At 38.7% G+C, this 20,325-nt stretch overlaps 1 protein-coding gene across 4 annotated transcripts in view; it reads left to right on the forward strand.

The window, feature by feature from the left end:
* The first annotated feature begins 3,674 nt into the window (after window positions 1-3,674).
* CEP350 (centrosomal protein 350) overlaps window positions 3,675-20,325 on the forward strand; it is a 150,744-nt gene continuing 134,093 nt past the window's right edge. For all 4 annotated transcript variants that reach the window (XM_045811424.2, XM_045811428.2, XM_045811427.2 and 1 more), the window contains exon 1: window positions 3,675-4,039. The gene's annotated coding sequence lies outside the window, so the exon portion shown is untranslated. The remainder of the gene's footprint in view (window positions 4,040-20,325) is intronic.

Here is a 20,325-nt window from a genome sequence, read left to right on the forward strand (position 1 = left end):
ACCCTGAGATCAAGTGTTGTGTGCTCTGCTGACCAAACCAGCCAGGTGCCCCAGTTTTTTTTTTTTTTAAGATTTTATTCATTCATTCGACAGAGAGACAGCCAGCGAGAGAGGGAACACAAGCAGGGGGAGTGGGAGAGGAAGAAGCAGGCTCATAGCGGAAGAGCCTGATGTGGGGCTCGATCCCATAACGCCAGGATCACGCCCTGAGCCGAAGGCAGACGCTTAACTGCTGTGCCACTCAGGCGCCCCCCAGTTTGGTTTTTTTAATCACTGAACTTTCCTGAACGGTTGGTACTGATCTGCAATTGTTTTCTGCATTTGTTAAGTTTTTTTATTCAATGTTCCAAAGGTGGACCATGTCACCTTACTGCTTTTTATTTATTATTATTGTTATCATTATTTTTTTGGTGGTGATATTTTTATATTTATTTATTTTTATCTTATTTTAAACCCAGTATAGTTAACATACAGTGTTATAGCTTATAGCAATTTCAGGTGTACAATATAGTGATTCAACAATTCTATACATTACTCAGTGCTCATCATGATAAGTGTGCTCTTAATCCCCTTCACCTACTTCACCCATCCCCCCCCCACCCTTCTGGTTACCATTTGTTTGTTCTCTTGAGTTAAGGGTTTTTTTGGTTTGTCTCTTTTTTTTTTCTCTTTGCTTGTTCGTTTTGTTTCTTAAATTCCACATATGAGTGAAATCATATGGTATTTGTCTTTCTCTGACTTATTTTAATTAGAATTAAACTCTCTAGATCCATCCATGTTGATGCAAATGGCACAATTTCATTCTTTTTTATGGCTGAGTAATACTGCACTGTATGTACACCACATCTTCCTACCCACACATCTATCAGTGGACACTCAGGCTGCTTCCATATTTTGGCTACTGTACGTAATTCCGCAATAAACATAGGGGTGCGTATGTCTTTTCAAATTAGTTTTTTTGTATTCTTGGAGTAAATACCCAGAAGTAGAATTACTAGATGATATAATTCTATTTTTCACTTTTTACTCTTTTCCACAGTGGCCGTACCAGTTTCCTTATGGCTTTTTAAATCTCCTCCTCCCTCTCTCCCTTTCCCCATTTTTGACCATTCCATTCTTGCCTGTGGAATGTTATTGGTGCTCCTGTGACTGCCCCTCCTTCAGCTGGGGACTCCCAATGTCCCCTCATCTTCTGTCCCCAGCCAAATACTCTTCTTCGTCTGGGTTCCACTCACCCTGGCAGGCTACCCTTCTAGGAGGATTCCTTCCATATTAGATTTCTTTTTTTTTTTTTTTTAAGGAAAATACCTAATCTTTATTTTAAAATAGTTATTTTTAAATGGTTAGTATTTTCACATGGTTCAAAATTCTTAAAGTCTAAAAGAGTACAACTGATAAATCTCCCTCTTACCCCCATCATCAGTTTCCTTCCACACAGACAGCCAGTGATAGCAGTGTCTTCTGCATCCATGTAGAGATAGCTTATACATGCACGAGCAAATATGACATATCTCTCCACCTTTTCTTAACTCAAATAGTGGGGTACTATTTACATGGGTTCTGACTTCGGGTTCAGTTATCTCTGACACCTCTTTTGGAGCAAGAACACTTAACTTGGTGGATACCATTCTCTACCTGGCTGCTGAGGTCCCTGTACCTTTTTCAGGTTGAATCCAGCATCTGGTTCCTCTGGCTTCCAGATTCTGGTGCACACATCAAGCTTTACACGTTGTCTCCTCAAAGCCCTTCTCATGAGTTTGAGGTAAAGAAGGAGCTACTTCTGCACCCCTCTGCACATTCTCTCCAAAAATCTTCCTCTCAAATTGTGTGACTCTACAATCTCTCAAGGCTTTCATATCACTGACCAGGTTGAAGGGTCTTGAGAGAGAGGTCAAGAATTGCATACTTGGTGTCATATTACTTCTTTGCAAATTTGCCACTTGGATGCCTGTCTCATAATTTACTTGCTGCTATCAGTTTGCCTTAGGGCCTCACTCAAAAATCGCAATTTAATATTCATTAGAGTCAAATACAGTTAAATGCTGCAAGAGCTAATGTGTAAGGATGTAAACAATAAAAGTTATGGCATGTCAGAAAGGAGAGAAGTGGCTGTGTTTGAGGTATTTGGGAGGTGAAGGAGCGGCAGGGATCAGCACAAGATATGAGAGGTGGAAACTGTGCATAGGCTGATATGAGGATAGCATTGCTCTCCACATAGTGACAGGAACTTTTGGTGTTTTCTCTGTTACCCAGGAGGCAGCATGGGGGTGAAGAATTATAAATAGGCTTTAGAGTAAGGGAGACCTCAAATCTTATATTTACCTTTTACTGATGGTATAATATTGGGCAAATTGCTTAGCTTTTCACAACCCCTTTCCTCTTCTAAAAAAATAGTTTTATAATACTTAATAAGGTGGTTGAATAAATTCAGCGAAATAACATATGAAAAGCATCTATCCCACCGCTTTACATAGAATGGATGGGGAAAACAACTAAATAACTCTTTACTTAAGTTGTTTTTTTTGCTACCACTGGCACCATTGGGATACCCCCATTTCCTGCTCTTCCCTCCAGCACAGCTCCCTAGAGACACAGTACACATTTTACACACCTGCAGGATTTGGGTACATCCACTTACGTCCTATTCAGGCACAGCTAAAGGCCCTACAAAGAGGGAGTAGTTACTGCCTCCCGCTTCTGATGAGATCTACTCAACAAGCAGTTATCGACCACCTAAAATGTCCCAGTTACTGATCTAGGCCCTATTGGGGTACAGAGAGACAAAAGGGTCTTCAAGATACTTAAAGATGAGAAACAGCCTCTGGATAAAGAGCTATCGGTGTTCAGAAGGTGGAGGAAAGTCATGGGCAGGGAGCTAGTGTGAAGCGAGCACCTAGCGGAAGGTGGCATTATTTGCAGAAGACATGTCATTTCAGCTAAGTCCTGGCACATGACAGAGAATTCACCATGCGGAGACTGGGGAAAGAGGATAAAGATATTAGAAGATATGTTGATCACAGAGAGTCTCTCAAAGCACCGTTCTATCGATGCCTATGCCTAACGGGAGAAAACTCCGTTTTACTTGCTCTGGAGTCTTTAGCCATTAGACTGCACGCTGAACACAACTGTAACTCGAGCGAATAAAACCGCCACGGTGACAGCAGTGGGTAACTGCAGCAGCCGCAGAGCTGCAATTACTCTGAAACTGACTGGGGTAAAGAAGATTTACTTGGACGACAACTGGTGAAACATCGTAAACTCTGAGAAGCTGCAATTTCGACTTCTGAGTTCACCCTCGTCAACCCTCCCCACCTTGGTTTTTTTTTTTTTTTTTTTTTTTTTTTTTTTTGTCCAGGGACGAAATGCGCAGCCACAAGGCCCAATTAGCGTCCGAAGAAGGAGGGCCGCGGGTGGGGGGTGGGGGGCGGGGAGGTCTCCGCTGCGGATCTACTCTGGCTCCTCCCGAGTTCTGCAAAGCATACACTGGCCACACTAAACATGGCGCTCTCGAGTGTTCTTTCTTCGTCTTATTTCGCTCTCACATTTTTTTTTTAGCCACACTCAACATGGCCCTAACCGAAGGTTATATTCCTGTGGAACGGTCTCGGGACAGTTCTCGCGAGGTTTGCCTGGGCCCGGACTGCTCCCGCCCTGCCTCGCGCGGCCGCCACTGCCACTGCCGCCGGCGCCGCTCCTCCTCCGTGTCAGTTGTTGGGCTGTAATGGCGACTGGGCCGCCGCTGCCGAAGTGACTCCCGGGAGGGGGAGCGGGGCCGGACCTGCGCCAGAGGGAACTGCAGAGAGCCGCAGCTCAGGGGGAGGCTTGCTGTGGGGGAGGGGAGGCAGCCTTTCCGCCTCTCCTTCCCTCTCTGCAGCCCGGCGGATCCCGGGAGCCGGTGCGAGGCGGGCACCCGGTGCGTCCCCGGAGCGGGGAGGCCAGGCCCGGCAGCCCTGGGGCCGGTCGGGGCGGCATCACTGCACCCTCCGCCAGGCCCCGCGGGATGCACCGTGGGAGCCGAGGGCGGAGGCGACACTCTCAGGTGAGACCCGGGAGGACGTGGCTGGTACCGCGGACGCTTGCTTAGCCTCTGCTGCCTCTGTCCGCGGTCCCGGGTCCCCGGTGGCGGCGAGAGAGGCGGGGCGGGGCGCCGGGAGCCCTGGCCCTGCCTGGCGTCCCCCTCGGGGAACCTCCCTGGGTCCTGAGCCTTTGCGGGGAGGGCCATCCTGAGACCTGGATTTCAGGTCCCACCGGTGCCTGCAGAAGACGGATTTCCTTCCTTACCTGCCAGTGCTCTCCCCGCCCCTCCTCTCGTCTGCGAAAGATGTACGATACCTCTCGCCTTTGGTCTCCCGAGAAGTGCTCCTTCACTTGCAGATGAGGCATATTTTAGGAAATTTCGGGCAACTGGCTCCAGTGGCAAGGATGACTGGTTTCTGTTCCTTTTTGGGGAGGATAAACATTCTCAAGTATAGGGAAAACTTTGATCTTCTGCTCCAGTCTAGCCGCTGCCGAATGTAGTCTACCGATTTATTCACAAATGATTTAGTGGGGGATTTAAAAAGCTTTACGCTTTCAAAATTGTCAGTGTTTCCCCCCACCTTCTTTTGAAATGTAGCCCAACATGGTAAATAATATTTAACTAATGTCACAAATACGGTTTGGAATTTCACTGGATTTTTAGTTTTCAGATAGGAAGTTGCACATAGGTATAAGATTTTAACGTGGTTTTAGTGTAGTAGCAAATCTTTCATAAAGGAAAAGACCCTTCATATAGGACAGCTTGTCAGGAGTAGTAATCAGTATCCATGCACTCCACCTGATTGTTTTGATTTTTTTGTTTTGATGGCGATCCTTGTTTTGAATTTGGAAAAGTCGTTAATGGTTAGGTTGCCATGTTAGCGATGCCTCCTCCTGTCTTGTATTTAAAGGTTTTAAAGGAAAGGCTATCTTAGGCCAACCTAGCAACAGCTTGAAACGGTTTGTAAAAGCAATGATAAAATACTAAAAGCTGCTCTCCACTTTAAACATTTCTCAGTTTAAAATACTGTTTTTAAACAACACAGTGTGCTACTAATAACATGAGATTGTGACTTTGGGGGATTGGTTGGTAGACGGATGGTGGAAGTTGCTTTAAACCCATGGGTGGGTAATATGAATTAGTTTTGGTGTGCAAAATTGACGAACTCCATTCAGTGCAATAAAGTAAATCTGAAGCATTGAAGCATCATTGCATTGAATTTAAGATGCTTTGATCAGAAAATAAACATCAAGCTAAAATACTTTGTATGTGTGGATAAATACATCTTATTTTTTCATAGTAGCAGCACCTGTGTTTGTGGTGATGGTGAGGTCTAATAACTAAACAATTTCATACATATGTGAGATAATTTCTCTGATTCTCTGAGATTATTATGTAAGAGTGTTACTTCTTAAACAGCCAACCTGTGGGGTAATCAATTATGAATTATGGGTTGTGAATTTTTTCCTAATGCTTTTGATTGCCAGTCTTTTGCCCATTTTATAACACTTCTGTCATATCATGGACAGAAGAAAGGAGATGGAGTCCCTGTCTAACCAATTTTATTTGTTAAATTGCTATGTTATAGTGGCAGCAAAAAAGCAGCTGTTTAAAATAATTGACATCATTTTTTGGTGTATCACCAAATAACGTTATTTTATTTAGTCTTTAGAGCAGTGTGAGGTATATTTGGCAAATATTTTTGTTTTGCAGTTGTGGAAATTGACACACAAGGAAGTTCATTTATTTATATGAGTGATGCTCTTATTTCTGCAGATCTAGAATTGTTTTTTTTTTATTGTGGTATAGTTGACACATTGTGTTAGTGTTAGGTGTGCAACGTATTGGCTCTGTATATGTATGTATTTTGAAGCGATCACCACAAGTCTAGTTAACATTGTAGGATTAATTTTATTTTTAAATTGAGTATTATAGATACTTCTGGACCATGGTTTTTTTTAAATCAAAAAAATTCTATTTTTGCTCCTTTTGATATGTCACTAACTCCTTTATGCTGATGATTGTCATTCTTTAAAAACAGTACTTTCAGTAATTTTTGTTAATTATGAGCAAGTCATGAATTATTATAATGGATGGCTTTACGGCTGTATGTACTTTTTGCTTGAACAGTGTTTTTAAGAAATTGTAGTTGACCTGTCATCTCTCATTTTGTTTGGATACTCATAGTTCTGTCATCTTTGGATTCAAATCATTTATACTCTTGGTTATGAAAAACCAATATTTGGGCCACATGGTAGCCTAACTGAAAAGTAGTAACATCTTGGTGATTTTATTGTAGAACTGATGATTTAAAAAGTTAACTTGCCAAAAAAAAAAAAAAAAAAGTTGCCATGTACACTTGTGAGTGCTCTTTTTGCAGCGTGGGACAAGTTGCAAAATAATTTTCTTTATTGACATTTTCTTCCCATGTCATACAATTTCTAGTGTCGCAAATAGTCCAAAAAAACACAATCAAAAGATTGAATGGTGGGTTTTTTTTTCCTGCACTAATGGATTTTTGTTTATTATTATCACAGGTATAACTTTACATTTACTAGTGATTATTTTGGTTGGTTATTTGCCTTTCTCATTTAGTCTGTAAGTTCCATGATGGCAGAGATCCTCTGTTAACTATTGTATGCCCAGTGGCTAGCATATAGTAAACTAATCAATAAATATTAGTTGAATAAATTGACTAAAGAGTGGTCTTGGTATAATATTTAGAAAACAAAACACTGGTTCATTTTCCTAGGCACACATCAACTCTTATTAAGAATATACTCCAGAGAGATGTTCAAGTTTGGTAGTTAGCAGGGAATGACAGCCTGGGATTAAAAAGCCACTGAGAATAAGCCACAGGTGGATCCTGAAAACTTTATTGGATATTTTAATGATTTACTTAGGTGTTCTGGCAATAGTTATTATGATTTAAAGAAAATAGAAGGCTTAAGACCCTGATGTAATTAGTACTGTAATTATAGGCTCTTAATAACTTTAAGTCACTTCTTAATTACAGCATTGGGAGTTTTAAATCTTGAAGGCCACCTAGTCCAATTCCCACGTTTTACACATAAGGGAACAGTATCATATAGGGGAAATATCTCACCCAAAGTGGTCTCATAACTGGATGAAGAATTCGCTGTATAGCTCTAAGTCTTCACTTGTTTAATGTCAGATAATTATCAAATCAGATCATGATTGTGACCAACTGGGCAATCTGTTCATTCTATATCAGAGTGAAAACTCAAAATAGACCCCTCAGTGAATCAAAAATATTTGTTAACTTAAAAATAAACCTCAGCCTTCCCCTCTGTCTTTGGGACTATAAATTGGTACAACTAGAACAATATTCTGGAAGGAAATTTGGTGTTACTTATCAAAATTAAAGGGGCACATATTTGATAGAGTCGTTTCATTTTTAGGCGTTTATCTTACCGGAATTTTAACACAGAGCACAGGAGCAAATCTATAAGGATGTTCATTTTAATGTTGTTTTAAGTAAATGCCAGTAGTATTTATAAATAAAAAATGTTCTAAATGTTTCATTGGTAGGGGAGTAGTTGAAATTATAGTACTTTTATGCTGTGAAGTACTACACACTTGTTAACAGGTTGAGGGATAGCTGTATTTACTTCATGAGAAGCAGCTGAGTGTATCATTGAGCGCAGGGACCATGCAGCTAACTTTCTGGGTTCAAATCCCAGCTGCATCATTTATTAGATGCAGCCATTAGCAAATTACTTAAACGCATCTATAAAGTGGATGTAATTATAGTTCTCACCTGACAGGGCTGTCGTGAGAATTAAGTGAGTTGCTATTGTAAGCCGTAAGTAAGTATAGTAAGCACCAATAAATGTATAAGTGTTTGCAATTACTATTATGTACTGACATGGAAGAATGTTCATGATATAATACTGAGTGAGAAAAATAAGTTGCATAACACTGTGGAATATGATTCAGTTTTGAAAAAGCAAACACACGGGCAAAGAAATTTAGTTTGATTTTATTATGATTTTGTATGTGCATAGGAAAGAGTCTGTAAGGATAGATGTTAAACTATTAGTAAGCACCAATAAATGTATAAGTGTTTGCAATTACTATTATGTACTGACATGGAAGAATGTTCATGATATATATATATATTTATATGACTGTAAAATAGAAGAAACTGTTTCAATGTTTTTTAGAAAAAAATGTTTAAAAAGTATAAAAGTGGGATTTTATTATGATTTTGTATGTGCATAGGAAAGAGTCTGTAAGGATAGATGTTAAACTATTAGCAGTGTTATCCCTGGGGGAGTGGATGACTTTCCTTTTTTTTTTTTCTTTAGACACTTTTGTATTGTTTATTATAAGTCCCACTTTTAATACTTTTTAAACATTTTTTTCTAAAAAACATTGAAACAGTTTCTTCTATTTTACAGTCATATAAATATATTTTTGAATTTAGTTGTTTTTCAGAGATCTGTAGATTTCATCCACATGATGTCACAATGAGATTCTCTTTCAAAACTTTTGTTGATGTAAGGTTAAACTTCTATGTGTTATTTATTTTCTACTAGCTTTGTGACCTTAAGTGTCATTTCTTAATTTACAAAGTAAGTACATAGGCTAGATCAGTGTTTCCTTTTCCCCCCAAAGATTTTATTTATTTATTCATTTATTTATTTATTAGAGAGAGAGAGTGCGAGCAAGCTAGAGACAAGTAGGGGGAATGGCAGGCTCAGTGAGAAGTAGGCTCGCCGCTGAGCAAGGAGCCTGATGTGGTACTTGATCCCAGGACCCTGAGATCATGACCTGAACTGAAGGCAGGCGCTTAACCAACTGAGCCATCCAGGGTCAGTGTTTCTTAAACCCAGCATTCCCAGACTGTGCCATGAGGTGTCTTGGAGCACTGTAGTGAACTCACAGGCACTGTGGAATATTTAAAAATTTTCTAGGGAAACACAGTAATATTTGACATCTGTGGGACACTGTTCAAACTACTAGTTTGAGGTAGTGTCTCTGAGGTTGTGCTACATTCCTTTGGATGACAGGATGTCTTCAAGAAGCTGGGTTTGGGTGGGCTGCTGTGATAAAAAGCAAGTACTGTGCAAAAATCAGTGTAAATGATAAGTGAAAGTGGCAGTGTCCAAAATGATTTCAAGGTTTGAGAAGTTGTGTAATGTGTAGCTGGTGCACACATTCATTAATAAGTAATTGTGGTTGTATAGTAATAAAACCTTTCTTTCCATTTATATGTATTTTTCAAACTGCTGCTAAGTTGTTAGGACACAAATACTTACTGGATTGTATGGATCTAATAAATGGAACTGGGAGGTATTTTTTTGGTGCTTGGGGGCACCATGAGAAAATTACTGAGACACTGAGAGCTCTGTGAACTGGAAAGGCTTGGGAACCTGTCCAACTCCTTTGACTAGGACATTCACAATAAGAAATACATTTTTCATAGGGATATAATATACATATTATGTATGTATCTATATGTAAATGAATTTTATATTTTAAGGGAAAAATAATCCTGACTTGTGAACCATGAGACACTTTTATAGACAGATATTCCTTGAAATTAATTTGGAAGAGTAAGCATTCAGGATAACTAGATGGTGGGTAAGCAAAGTATAGGCTCGTATTTCTAGGACCTCCCCCCCCCCCCCCCGCATTGTTCTTGGTCTTATTCATTGTCATTAACTTTTCCTTAAGTTAAAAGACTAGGGGCACCTGTAGTCAAGTATAGCTCATTTCCTGTCAGTGGGGGATATTATGTTCTTTGTGATCCTCACCCTGCCACTTATGTTCCAAAGGCCAAACTGGTACCAAATGTTACATAGTTTCTTTCTGGATTTCCTAGATTACAGTAGATCAGCCTTGTATTTGTAAAAGTAGTGTTGGGGTTTTTGTATTTTAAATGTGAAGAGAGGTGAGGCTAAATTCTCAGGTCATTTGTATTTGTGTATTATACTATAGTATGCGGAGTGTTGGTTATTCTGAGAATTTACTTGTAACAGTTCAGTAGGTCTGACCTAGAACTGGAATGTTTACTCCTTTTTTCTAGCCTGGTCCCTACTAAATTTGCCCATTTTATATTTAGACGAGATAGTATGACTATTGCAGGGTTGTCTTTTCTCATTCTTTCAGGCAGCCGTGGTTGTTACATGGGATCTGATAGAGATGAGAGAACTGAAACATAGCAAAGGTGTGGAAAACATTCTCTTTGAGAGCCAAAACAAAGTAATTTCTTTCATCTCTATCCCCAGGGCCAGGCACATAGTAGGAGCCCAATAAATAATTGAGCCAAATCTGTGTGACTGAATGAGAGCCCTGTCAGTAAATGTAAAGGGAAAATTTGCTGCTAGAAGGTACTTGAGAATTGGCTAGTTCATAAAAATGTCATCTTCTATCTTATTTGTGTTATATGATAAGTGTATAGATCAGCATTTCTCAAACTTTCTTGTGTCTAGACCACTTTATACTCGAGTTATTAAAAACTTAACTTTTGTTTACGTGGGTTATATCTATTGGTATTTGCTATATTAGAAGTTTTAAACATATATATTAGTTTTTTAAAAATTTTAATTCCAGTATAGTTAACATACAGTGTTATATTAGTATCAAGTGTACAATATAGTGATCCAACAATTCTATACATTACTCCGTGTTCACCATGATGAGTGTACTCTTAATCTCCTTCACCTATTTCACTGATCCATTTGTTCTCCATAGTTAAGAGTCTGTTTTTTGGTTTGTCTCTTTTTCACTCTTTGTTTGTTTTGTTTCTTAAATTCCACACATGAGTGAAATCATATGGTATTTGTCTTTCTCTGACTTATTTCACTTAGCGTTATATGCTCTGAAGCCATCCATGTTGTTGCAAATAGCAAGATTTCATTTCTCGTGGCTGACTAATATTCCATTATACACATACACGCGTGCGCACATGCGCACACACGCATCCCACATCTTTATCCATTCATCTATCAGTGGACACTTGGTCTGCTTACATATTTTGGTGATTGGAAATAATGCTGCTATAAACATAGGGGTGCATATATCTTTTCAGATTAGTGTTTTTGTATTCTTTGGGTAAATACCCAGTAGTGGAATTACTGGACGGATCATATGGTAGCTCTATTTTTAATTTTTGGAGGACCCTCCATACCAGTTTTCATAGTGGCTGCACCAGTTTGCATTCCCACCAACACATCCATGCCAACACTTGTTTCTTGTATTTTTGATTTTCACCATTCTGACAGGTGTGAGGTGATCTCTCATTGTGGTTTTGATTTTCATTTTCCTGATGGTGAGTGATGTTGAGCATCTTTTCATGTGTCTGTTGGCCATCTGGATGTCTTTGTAGAAATGTCTGGTTCATATCTTCTGCCCATTTTTTATTTTAATTTTATTATTATTATTTTTTAGAGAGGGGAGGTGGGCAGAGGGAGACGGAGAGAGAGAATCTTAAGCCATCTCCACATGCAGCATTTATTTATTTGAGAGAGAGAGACAGAGAAAGCGACAGAGAGCATGAGTGGGGAAGAGAGGAAGAAGCAGGCTCCCTGCTCAGCTGGGACCCTGGGATCATGATCTGAGCTGAAGGCAGACACTTATCCGACTGAGCCACCTGGATGCCCCTCCTCTTCTGCCCATTTTTTAATTGATTATTTGTTTTTGTGTGTGTGTTGAGTTATATAAGTTCTTTATTTATCTTGGGTACTAACTTTTTTTTTTTTTTTTGGATATGTCGTTTGCATATATCTTCTCCCATTCAGTTAAGTTGTCTTTTAGTTTTGATGGTTGTTTTCCTTAGCTTTGCAGAAGCTTTTTATTTTGGTATAGTCCCAATAGTTTATGTTTGCTTTTCTTTCTCTTGCCTCAGAATCCTACCTAGTAAAATGTTGCTATGGCTGAGTACTGCTTGTGCTCTCTTCTAGGATTTTTATGGTTTCAGATCTCATGTTTAGGTCCTTAATCCATTTCGAGTTTTTATTTTTGTGTATGGTTTAAGAGAGTGGTCCAGTTTTATTCTTTTGCATGTAGCTGTCTAGTTTCCCCAACGCCATTTTTTGAAGAGACTGTCTTTATCCCATTGTGTATCCTCGTTGAAGATTAATTGACCATCTAATTGTGGGTTTATTTCTGGGTTTTCTATTCTGTTCCATTGATTTATATGTCTGTTTTTGTGCCAGTACCATACTGTTTTGATTACTACAGCTCTCTAATATATCTTGAAATCTGGGATTGTGATACCTCTAGTTTAGTTATTCTTCTTCAAGATTGCTTTGGCTATTTGGGGTTTTCTGTGGCTCCAAACAAATTTTAGGATTATTTGTTGTAGTTCTCTGAAAATGCTGTTGGTATTTTGATAGAGACTGCATTAAATCTACATTGCTTTGGGTAGTTAGGGACTTTCTTCTTTATTGAGGGTTTTTATCATGAATGGATGTTGTACTTTGTCAAATGCTTTTCCTGCATCTCTTGAAATAGTCATATGGTTTTTATCCTTTCTCTTGTTGGTGTGGTGTATCACAGTGATTGATTTGTGAATATTGATCACCCTTGCATACCAGGAATAAATCCCACTTGGTTGTGGTGAATGATTTTTTTAAAATGTATTGTTGGATTCAGTTTGCCAATATTTTGTTGAGGATTTTTGCGTCTGTGTGCATCAGAGATATTGACCTGTAGTTTTTGTTTTTTTGTTTTTGTTTTTGTTTTTTTTTTTTTTGGTAGTGTCTTTATCTGGTTTTGGTATCAGGGTAGTGGTAGCCTCATGAAATGAATTTGGAAGCTTTCCTTCCTCGTCTATTTTTTGGAATAGTTTGAGAAGAATAGGTATTAACTCTTCTTTAAATGTTTGGTAGAATTCACCCGTGAAACCATGTGGTTCTAGACTTTTGTTTGCTGGGAGTTTTTTTTCATTACTGATATAATTTCATTGCTGGTAATCAATCTATTCAAGTTTTTTGTTTCTTCCTGATTCAGTTTTGGGAAGTTGTATGGTTCTAGGAATTTATTTCTTCTAGTTTGTCCAATTTGTTGTCATACCATTTTTCATAATATTCTCTTATAATCCTTTATAGTTCTAGGGTTGGTTGGTGTTTCTCCTCTTTCATTTGTGATTTTATTTGAGTCCTCTCTCTCTCTTTTTTTTTTCTTTTTTAATGAGTCTGGCTAAAGGTTTATTAGTTTTGTTGATCAAGAACCAGAGCTCCTGGCTTTATTGATCTGTTCTACTGCTTTTTTTAAAGTTTCTATTTCATTTATTTCTGCTCTATCCCTTTCTGTTTCCTTCCATTCTGTTGATTTTGGGTTTTGTTTGTTGTTCTTTTTGAATCTCATTTAAGTGTCAGGTTAGGTTGTTTATTTGAAATTTTTCTGCTTCTTCCAGTAGGCCTGTGTTGCTATAAACTTCCTTCTCAGAACACCTTTTGCTGCATCTCAAAGATTTTGGACCGTTGTGTTTTCATTTTCATTTGTCTCTATGTATTTTTTGATTTCCTCTTTGATTTCTTGGTTGACCCATTTAATTTTTAGTAGCATGTTATTTAACCACCATGTATTTGTGTTTTTTCCAGATTTTTTTCTTGTGGTTGATTTCTAGTTTCCTAGGGAAAAGATGCATGGTATGGAAGTTTTAAGTATACTTATTAACTTATTTAAAATAACAAATCCATATTAAAGTGAACAAGTAACATTTTTTAAATGAAAAATAACTATTTTTCCAGAACAAAAACATTTAGTGAAAGGAGTGACATTGTTGGACATTTTTCAAATCTTTTTAATGTCTCACTTAATAGAAGGCATCTGGATTCTCATACCTCCTTCTGCATTCAATCTGTTGTGATATCATATATCATGTAGCCTTTGGGAGCCTGCACTATACATTCTCAGAATGAAAGTGAAAAAGAGGATTAATGTCTTAATATTATTATGGAAATAGTTTTGATTTCAAAGACTCCTCCTGGAAGGTGGACCCTAAGAGATCCTTGGACCATGGTTGGAACTGGTGGTATAGATTATAAATTTAGAGTAGAATAGGACCTTAGAGGTCATGTAGTTATAATCACCTCTTGTGGATATTTCTGGCTTGTACATCTGGACTGAGATAGAGAATACCTCACGCTTGTTTTTTGGGAATAATTGTAAGTTGGCTTTTGGAGATGTTGGGTAAGACGTGCCTTTGAGGTTTCTGAATAAATGGTTTGATATGTGGGTTAGCATATCAGAGATAAGATATGGGCCAGAGTTTGGCAGTCATTGGCATATACGTGGTATTTGAAGCCTTGGGCTTGGTGAGGTCACCCAGAGTATAGTGTTAGAAAAGAGCCCATGGTCAAACCTGCTTGAATCTCTAGATTTAAGAGAAAAGGACTAGCTAGCAGAGTAGAGTAAGAAAAAGAACTAGAGAGAAGATGGAAAACCAGAGTGTAGTGTATGGAAGCCAAGGGAAATGAGTATTTAAGAGAGTAGTTAACTGTGATGAATGCTGCCAAGAGGCCAAGCAAGATGGGACTTTTTATTTGAAAATGCCTAGGGGTGCCTGGGTGGCTCAGTCAGTTAAGCATCCGATGTTTGGTCTCAGCTCAGGTCTTGATCTCATGGTCATGAGTTCAAGCCCTGTGTTAAAAAAAAAAAAAAATGCCCATTAGATTTAGAGATGAAGAGATCTTTGGTGATTTTAGTGAGAGCTGTTATGGAGAAATGGGAGTGCATTTATACACATTGGAATGGCTTGAAGAGAGAGTGAAAAGTATCTCTAAATGGAGACTGAGTGTATTCAGTCAACTTTTTTGAGAAGTTTGTAAAGGAAAAAGAAAGCAGTAGTGGAGGAGGGTGCTAGGTTGTGGGACTTTGGTGTTGTTTTAAATAAGAAGATTAAGTATAAATGCTGATAGGAAGAATCTTGGTGAGAGGAGGAGCCTAGACATACACATGAGAGAAAATGTAATTGATGGTTGAAGTTTCTTGAAAGAACCTGAAGATGGGAAGATCTTTTTTTTTTTTTTAAGATTTTATTTATTTATTTGACAGAGAGAGAGAGACAGCCAGCGAGAGAGGGAACACAAGCAGGGGGAGTGGGAGAGGAAGAAGCAGGCTCCCAGCAGAGGAGCCTGATGCGGGGCTCGATCCCAGGACCCCGGGATCACGCCCTGAACCGAAGGCAGACGCTTAACGACTGCGCCACCCAGGCACCCCAGAAGATGGGAAGATCTTAAAACAGACGAAGTATTCATGTGGCTCCTTTCCTCTAAAAGTTACTTTTTATGAACTCTTAGCCTGCATGATAAGTGGGGACGTTAAATGGTAAATGTAATTCTTTTAAATTTCTTGACTGTTGTTAGTTTTCTCTGAGCCTTTGTGCTTCCCGTATGAAGTGAGTATTTGGGTGATACTTTGAAGTGTGGACTCCTTGTTTGCTATCAAGTAAATAGTTTTTTTGAAGTTGCATACTTGTTTGATACGAGGTGCTTCAGGTTTTTATATGTTTCATCTTAACCAGATTCTTTTATATCGTTTTTATAGCTTTAGTGAAATTCTATTTCTGTTTTCGGTTGGCAAGTTAGAATCATCCTTAGCTAACTTTTGGAAGTTGACTATTGTTTTGAGCTTTTCATATTTTACGTGATGTAAATAGAACCATGTCAAATATAGTTTCTTTTTTTAGTCCTCATGATATTTGACTTTAGTCTGAAGAAAGCAGCATTGTTCATTTATGCTTCTGACTTTTGCATGAAACAGCTTGTTTCTCTACAAGATGTCAGTTAAATTCACTCACTGTAAAATGGACACTAGACTGAAACTCTTGAGTCACTTAAATGAGTAATAAAAGTATTCTTAAGTTTGGGGCACTTGGGTGGCTCAGTCGGTTAAGTGTCCGACTCTTGATTTTAGCTCAGGTCATGATTTCAGGGTTGTGAGATTGAGCCCTGTGTCGGGATCTGTGCTGGGCATGAGCCTGGTTGGGATTCTCTCTCTCCTTCTCCCACTCCTCCACCCTCTCTCTAATTAAAAAAAAAGAAAGTATTCTTAAGTTTTCTGAAGTTTCAGAAGCTTGCAGTATAGTAAGGAGACAAAATGCAATAGAGTGATACAGATTCTGTGTTATTGGTTTCTCAAAACTGTGGTCATAAGAGAGGAGTGGCCAACAATTGATCCTTTAAAAGCAAATCATGTTGGAAACCCCACATGATCTAGTTCCTTTCCTTCTCCAGCTTCATCTCTTGACATTTTTCCTTTCCAACACATGGGACTTTTTGGTTTCTTAAACTGTGTCATGTCTTTTTTGTCTCGGGGCCATTCCAAATATTGTTCCTACTGCCTGGAAAGCTCTTTCTTGCCCACCTGTATTCATCCTTTAGCTCTTAGATTTCATGACACTTTCCTCTCCACTACCCAGATTTGATGAATTTCCTTCTGTTACATGCTTCTGTGGCATTTTCCTTTTTTTCCCCTTAATTATTTTCATCCTACTTGTAATATTTGTGGAATATCAACCTTCTGAGTAAACCTTTAGATTTCTTTAGTGTGGGGGCCATGTTTCTTTTCACTGCCATAACCCCAATGCTTAGTACTTTTCATTCCTACTACATGCATGGTACTCGGCAGATATCTGTTAAACAAGTGGGTGGCATGGGTCAGATTGAGGAAGAGGTTTTTCATGAGTGTGGAAGAACAGTCTGACGTGACACCAAGGAGGTTGCTGAAATATCTTACCTGCGCTGTTGAGAATGCAGGGTGGGGTAAAATGCTTTATCTGTAGACAAATGTGAGGAAGTCTCGTCCTTTCCTCCGAGTTTGATAACAGTCAAGATGTGTGGGTTAAATGGCATTCTCTAAAGAAGTTAAAGTGCATCGAAGTTAATGGAACAGAGGCTGTAAAGAGGCTAGAATTGAGGTGAGAAAGCCAAGTGCCTTGTGATGAAATTCTGAGAGAGGATAGGGATGATATAAATGGTGGCTGAGTTTGAATATTATGAGAGGCATTATGTGAATGCCTGTTAGAGGCTTTCAGAGGTTTGAGAGAGAGAGAGAGAGAGAGATTTAATTTCCAGATCTGTCACTGAATGACCTTGGACTGTTTTCTATAGTCTGTGTGATACTGTTTCTTCATCAGTAAAATAGATACATACTTTTTTTCCCCACACTTTAAAAACTTTATATAAAAAAACTCATTTGTTTCTAAAAGCATTAACAAGAGAGAAAGAAAAACAGAAAAAGGTATGGAGCAGAAGATATGCCCCTTAGTAGTGTTCGGTGGGGAGGTGGAATTTTGGTTCCCTGGAATTGAATGTTTAGTGTTTTTATAAACAAAAAAGAAAAAAAATGTTAATGGTCCCCAAAAGCCCATGGCTGTTCTGTTACACATACCCCACTGAGAAAAAGAGCACCAGGAAAAGAGCAGAATTGGACGAGAGAAACCTGAGAGCGGAGCCAGGTCCAAATGGAGGCAGTTTCCCTGTGCCGTATGTTCTTAGGGTCACAGAGAGGAAAAGGCTCTTTTTTTTTTTTTTTTCCAGGAAAGGGGTGGGAAGAAATAGGAGGGGGGGGGGAAGGGTAAATAAGGGATTTTAATGCATAGGGGAAGGGGTAGGGGGGTGGTACATTGTGCACTTTTCTCCTACCCTGTGGCCTCAATATATAAAGGAGGGGGGACAGAGAAGTATAAAGTATAAAGATTTCCAGTTGCATTGAACAGAGCTTTAGGTTAAGGGGAGGAGTAAAAGGCAAATAAGAGGATTGTGGGTTGTGATAGAGACTGAAGATAAGATGTGGAAAACAATACGGTCCTTGGCCCACATAGAAGGAACACAGAAAATGGTAGGTATGATTAGTAACTATTAATTGCCTTCATGGTCACCCCTGCCTCCCCTCCATAGAAGTCTATAACTTTAGCTTCTGGTTTAAAGGTATTTTTTGCTCTCAAGTGTTCTGGAACTTCAGAGGAGAAATGGTCTCAGGTAGTTGGGGAATAGGATTAATTCTCTCCACTGATGCTCATCTTTATGTAATCAACAGTGTTTTTGGAAGCTTCGGGCTTCAAAGAGTAGAATTGAATATAATCTCTAGAGCTGTAGTTCTCAAAGCTGTGTATTGGGAGCCCTGTAGACCTTTAAAAATACAGGTTTTTGGCCTCTCCTCAGACTCACTGATTCAGAATCTCTTGGGGTGGAGCCTGAGCATTTCAGTTTTTAATATTATCTAGGTGATTCTCCTAGAGCTGCTTGAGACAGTAGGCTCGGGAGACAGGAACTCTAGCTGTTTGGAGGAGGGCATTAAGTAGCTGCTCTGAAACTCACTTGCCGTGGGAACGATTGGGAATGTACATGTGGGTTATTTGGGAAGGAATTAACTTTATAGGCTTAAAGACTAGCTACAGAGGTTAAGTAGAGGGAGTAATGATTTTAAAGTATTATATTTAAAAGCCATTTAAATATAAAGAATGTTTTCTGTGTGTCCCTATTTGCTATGGATTAAACAGCAGCTATGATGACTTTATGAGTAAAGGTACATTTTGAGTGAAGGTACATGTTATGCTGGCATGTCAAGACTAATAGTTTGTACGTTATCCTTAATACTAGTTCACATCATGTGCCCACATTTTAAAAAAAGAAGCCAAGCATATTCTCATAATGTGTTTAAATAAATGTGTATTTGTGCTTGTGTGTTTTGTGTGTCTTGGGTGTGTGTGTGTGTGTGTTGTATATCTCATTCATCATGGTAAGGGTCTTTCTGAGTTTTCAGAGAATTTTTATTATGTTGTAGGTTTATTCATACCATTTTTAGATTTAGAAAAATTAATCATAAGCACGTTTGGTATAAATATGAATAGTAGATATAAAAATAGGGAAACTAAAGGTGAGAAACGGAGGAGAGGAAGTCAGATAAGAGAATACTATGGAAAACAGAAAAGGAGTAAGTAAAAGGAAAAAATATCGTAGTAGAAAATGGGAGGTAAATGGGGGAAAAGAGGAAAATATCCTAGTATTTGAAGAGAATATAACAAATTTGGTTTTTAGCAAATGAATTTTAGCGAATTTCTCTAATTTTAAGAAGATTTTCTTAAGTAAAACTGTACTAGTGAAAGGACCAGAGATGATAATAGAGAAAAGTATTAGGAAACCCACCTCCCCTTTCAGCTCACTTTAGCTTGTAGGATTTTAGAAGGAATGGTATGGTATGGGTTTTAGGAAAAAGAATACATTGTTGACTGATTGAATTAATCAAATATGATCTAGGACAGTGTGCCTAGATTTCTGGCTTCTTACTGTCTGTTAGAGACTCTCGGCATGTTGGAGTCTTTGTCACTAAGTTTCATGGTCAGTTAGATAGAGTTCAGGTCTGTTGATGGCACTCAGCAGTATCACCATACTTGCAGAATCAGGGAACTTGATTGCTAACAAAGTATTCGTAACAAGGTAGATGTGTTTGTCAAGTTGTAGCCTGGTAGTTAATGGTACCCCTCTGTTAATTCCCACAAAGAATCTGTTTAGATGGGGCCACTCCATTCCTCTCTAAGAAACACTAAGACTTTATATGAGGTTGAAGCCATGGGTCTAGGAGTTAGTTAATCTTTGCTCTTGGTGAGTAGCTGGGAGAAATGTCTTCCCTTTCTGAGTAGTTTCTGCTGTTCACGGGCTCTAGATGGTAATGTTTTACTGTTCCACTTTAATGTTCATTACTTTGTTCATGTCCAGAGTGAATAAATGAACCTCCAATACAGTTTATACATAATTCTTGTACTTTTTTTTTTTTTAAGATTTTATTTATTTATTCGACAGAGATAGAGACAGCCAGCGAGAGAGGGAACACAAGCAGGGGGAGTGGGAGAGGAAGAAGCAGGCTCATAGCGGAGGAGCCTGATGTGGGGCTCGATTCCGCAACTCTGGGATCACGCCCTGAGCCGAAGGCAGATGCTTAACTGCTGTGCCACCCAGGCGCCCCAGTACTTTTTTTTTTTTTTTTTTTTTGCCTAATCATAGTAAGGCTTTTATTTGGTTATATAGACAAAGCAAAAGCATTGTCTTTTGCTCCAGTCATCTGATTCATTGCACATTAATGATGATATGCTTTTATCAAATGACTCCCCTTGTTTCCGTGGCATCATATATTTAATTTATTATATGGTCACCTGTAGCCCTCTTCTTTACACTGTTATTATCAGCAAGGTCAATTATGCTTTTTGGGTGTGTGGCTTGTAGTTTCTTTCACCATATGTTCTTACAGGCTTCTTGCAAAATAGTATATGAATTTCATTTCCTTGTTTTACATTTTTTTTTTCCTGGCTTACTAGCCTAGTGATGTTTGTT

The sequence above is a fragment of the Ursus americanus genome, chromosome 2 (genome assembly GCF_024610735.1).
Source record: "Ursus americanus isolate L20-20 chromosome 2, mUrsAme1.1.p, whole genome shotgun sequence".
NCBI classification, from domain to species: Eukaryota; Metazoa; Chordata; class Mammalia; order Carnivora; family Ursidae; genus Ursus; species Ursus americanus.